The sequence below is a fragment of the Amblyomma maculatum genome, chromosome 3 (genome assembly GCF_055883805.1).
Source record: "Amblyomma maculatum isolate TAMU_Amacu chromosome 3, ASM5588380v1, whole genome shotgun sequence".
Classification (NCBI taxonomy): Eukaryota; Metazoa; Arthropoda; class Arachnida; order Ixodida; family Ixodidae; genus Amblyomma; species Amblyomma maculatum.
Window position 1 is genome coordinate 4,505,310 of NC_139346.1, and position 4,281 is coordinate 4,509,590.

Sequence of the window (4,281 nt, forward strand, 5' to 3'; positions counted from 1 at the left end):
TTGTTGAGATGCCGGTATTCTTCGGTGAAGTTTGTTACCAGCACCTAAGCTTGTCCTCTCCGGAATTTCGCGATGGTTCTTGCGATGCCGACACCTCGTTCCAAGAGCAATGGGATATTTCCTTCGGCGGTGCCTTTAGCGGTTTCGACGTCTGCGCTACCTACGCTGACTGCGTTCTTGATCGGGGCGGCACGGTCAATTCTTTGTCGAGGACGTCCTGCACTCGTCCGTGGCCCTTTGCCGTGCACCGTAAACAGTGGTGCACTACGATGTACACAGCAACGTTACTAGATACTTTTGCAGCTCTCAAACTCCGGCGCGCCGCCTGACGCTTCTTCGTTGCGCTCAGCGCGGGGGCGCGCGCGATGCTGTTTGCCCGACCACGGCCGGACTGAAAGCAGCGGCGCGCGCTCTTTTCAAAGCGCGTGCGCGTGCCTCCAGACCGGCCGTGGCCGGCAAATCGCATGTGAACATTGTTTTTGGCGCCAACGTGTTACTAGGCGCAGCGAACGTAGAGAACAGCACGTTGTGGTGGGTGCAGGCTTGTTCGGCGGCAGCGTGCTCGTCTGGAAGCATTTGCGCTTGTATGCACGGTTGTCGCGCAGTGTTTGACAGTGAATCACGCCACGTTGTTTCGTGTCCGGCTGTAAAAGCGGCTACGATTCTCTTCAATCTGTTGGAGAGAAGAGACATTTTTTTAGGCCACCCCGCGACGCTGAACGACTGCAGCTATGGGAGCGCGCAATACCAAGGCAGGACAAAAAGCTTTCGAGCTCGTGCTCAATTTGCGACCTCCATTTCCACGATGAGGTTATTTCCAAAGTGTTCGAGCACACCATTCGTGGGAATTTGGTGACGATACCAGGCGACAAATGGGCACTGAAAGACGATGCCATGCCTCGACTTTCCCGAATTGTCCAAAGTACCTTTCTAAACCGGCACGGAAACGCAAAGCACCGACTCGCAGATCTTCACCGTCGACAAGCAAGCGCCAGAGAGAACAAGATGAGCATGTGGCCGCAGCAGTCAGAGATAGCTCCGATGAAAACAACTTCTCAATAGACATCGACGTGCCGCCAGGAAACAGCGAATCTTTGTTTCCCATGGTATCTCGCTTGTCAAAAGAGGGACAGAAAATTCAAGGTTGGTCTCTTGACATTGTTGAAGGAATGCCGGTGTTATACAAGCTCAGCATAAAGAACAATATCCCACATGTGGAGATGTCTGTGACACTGTCAGAGGACTTGAATTTGTTTGTCTGTGCGAAGGGTCGGCTTGTATGCCTGGACGCAAAACATCGAATTTTAAGTTATTTGATGATTTGAAATGCTTGATCCAGTACATGGAAAAGCTGAAGCCCTGTCAGGGATGCCCTGCTAAAAAGTACCCCAAAATCTCATCGTCAGTGGTAGCAAGGAAGGAAGACGAAACGTGGAGGCACAACACGTACACTGTATTGAGCCTTAACGCTACATGCGCTCAATGCCGCTCCTTGGACAAGCTTTTTTCGCAGCGCACAAAGCAGTACAAAGATGGGAAGAAAAAGCAGAAGCCTTGCTTAAAGTAAATGCGTCGCAAAGTAATTCGTGCTACATTAAGGCGGGAAAAGCTGAAAGAAGAACTTGATTTAATGAAGAGGAAGCTTAGTGAAATCACAGAAGAGACAACTGACAGCCCTCTTCGCGTCCTTCCAGCCAGGCAGCAGCTAGCCTTCAAGACAGCTTTGATGGCAGTCAAGGCAAAGTTCAAATACGGAAGGCGGTATGATGCCGAGTGGCTGATGACATGCCTGCAGATCTCAAGCCCGAAGGCATATACTTTGATTGCGGACATGCAGCTGCTACCACTCCCATCAAAGGCTCGCCTTCGCCAAACTATAAAAGGAATCCCATGCAAGTATGGCTTTAACCAAGTAGCCCTCAACAGCATCAAGGCCCATTTCTTCAACAAGAACCACTTGAGACGGCTCGGAGTATTGCTACTCGACGAGGTGAAGTTAAAGCAGGGCATTTCCTTTAATAAGGCCTCGTGTAAAATGGATGGTTTTGTCGACTATGGTGAAATTACAGCACCAAGCACAAACCAACTTGCCGACCACGCATTGGTGCTGATGTTTGTGCCCCTGTTTGAAAACTGGGTGCAGCCAGTGGCAAGCTTTGCGACAAAAGGAGCAGCTCCCGGAAAAGTCCTTGCAGAACTTCTCATGAGTGCTATCCTGGAACTGCACAAGAACAATGCGTCAGTGCTGGCTGTGATCAGAGACAGTGCAGGAAACAACAGATCTATGTGGAGCCAATTTGGAGTGTCGGGAAGACTAGAGGCCCTTCAGCACTTTATTGAACATGCATGGGAGCCATCACAAAACATTTACTTCATATATGATGTTCTCCACATCATCACTTGTATACGAAATCACCTCCGGAAACACACATATGGAATGGTAAGAAAAATCATGTGCAAATTTTCAGTGCAGTTTCACAGTTTGATTCTGTTACTTTCAGGCAGGTGACCTGCGCATCAATTTTAATCATTATGTCACCCTGTATGAAACAGAGAAATATAAGCATGTACGGGTTGTGCCGAAGCTGACCAAAGCACATGTTGCCCCTGATAACATGCGTAAAATGAGCGTCAGACTTGCCACACAGGTAAATGATGCCTTTTGCAGAAGGTGCTGTTTTTTTTCTGTGTTGGTATCTGAAAATGACATTTTTTACAGCTCTTTAGCCGTGGAACATCTATTGGGATACGGATGTACAGGGAAGCGAAAGTCGCTGGTTTGGAAGACTCTGAAGGCACGGAAACCTTCACACGGATGCTCAACGATGTCTTTGATGCGCTCAACATCAAGCTTCCATCCATCAGGCGCCAATCTGAAGAGATACACATCTTCACATACCGTCGCTTGACTTCATGGTTTAATTACTTACGCAATATTTTTTCAGGTCATCAAGCAGTTCTTGGAACTCTTGAACACGACTGAGAAAAACGCAGTCGAAAAGGGCACGAAGCTGTTTGCCTCACAAATGACAACGGAGTCCCTACGTGTCACATTGTTGTCGACGCTAGACATTATCAGTTACCTCTTCGACAAGGGCGCATTTTACATATGGACCGCCAAGCTTAACCAGGACCCGTTGGAGGCAATAGAATAGCTTTGTTTCAGTTTTCCTTTAATGTTACAGAGGTGCACTATACTTGTTTCGGTTTAGCGGCATTTTGGCCTGGCACGTTCACTTGAGGTGATGAATCCCATCCTGCTGTCGTGAGTGTATCGCAAATATTTCGCCTGCTGAGCTTGTACACACCCATCAAAACAGCATTGCGTGGAAATGTGTTCAAGGGGAGCCAAATGCGGCACTTGTGGAAGAAACATTGAAAACCGCTGGAAAGGCATATCGCTCGAACAGAAATTGAGGCTAGGCTGTTAGAAATTACTTCGTTTCCATTGTTCTTTCCTGAACAAACGAATGATGAACACAGCTACTACAGAGGTTCTGTAGAGGACAGTGTTGTATACTGCTTAGCTGCATATGTAGTATATAAAGTCGGCAAGCGCACAGGCTGCCAGTTGTGTCTGCAGGACATAAGTTCAGCAACTCCAGTAGTAGGTTCCGATGCATATTTCATCACATATCGGCGCTTCAAAGAAGGAAGCCCGAGGCAACCCAGCAGGAAGATGCTGCACTTTATAAGAGTTGCAAATGAGTTAATTTCACTTTCACTTGATGAGGAAGGTCTCTGTGGCGACTTATTTTGGAAGGTCCTGGATGACTGTAGTCTAACACGGCTGGGTTGTGATCAGCACAAGCCCACGTTCACGTGCCAGCTCTTGTATTTTTTTATTGTAACGCGAATGCACATTTATGCGAGGTATATGAATCGCCGCCTAGAAACCAGTGAGAAAGTCGCCATCGCGAGTAAGAAAGCTCGTCTGTTGTAAAGCGTTGAGGACCAATTGGAGGGTCTTTCTGCATCCTTTGTGCCTCGCAATAAATGCGCTTACGCCACTGGGAGAAGCAGTTCGCTTTGCTTATTTTCGTTTTCAGCAATTACCGTACGCAAAGAGCGGCAGTGAAAGATTTTTCTAGGCAGCTTAGCCGCTCTTGCTTTCTCAAGTTCATTTCGTTCATTTATAGCCTCTCCCCAATGTCTGAATAGAGCCCTAATGAGTACCAAAAATATGGGCAACGCAATGCCATAATTTTTTAAGGCACACTGCGCGATTTTCCAAGCAAGCCGTACGCGCTTCGCGTTGCGCTGCTCAGGGCGCCGGACGGG

At 48.1% G+C, this 4,281-nt stretch overlaps 1 pseudogene; it reads left to right on the forward strand.

Annotated features, from left to right (window-relative positions):
• Window positions 1-2,624: 2,624 nt before the first annotated feature.
• On the forward strand, window positions 2,625-3,943 carry LOC146194140 (uncharacterized; annotated as a pseudogene).
• The last annotated feature ends 338 nt before the right edge of the window (window positions 3,944-4,281 follow it).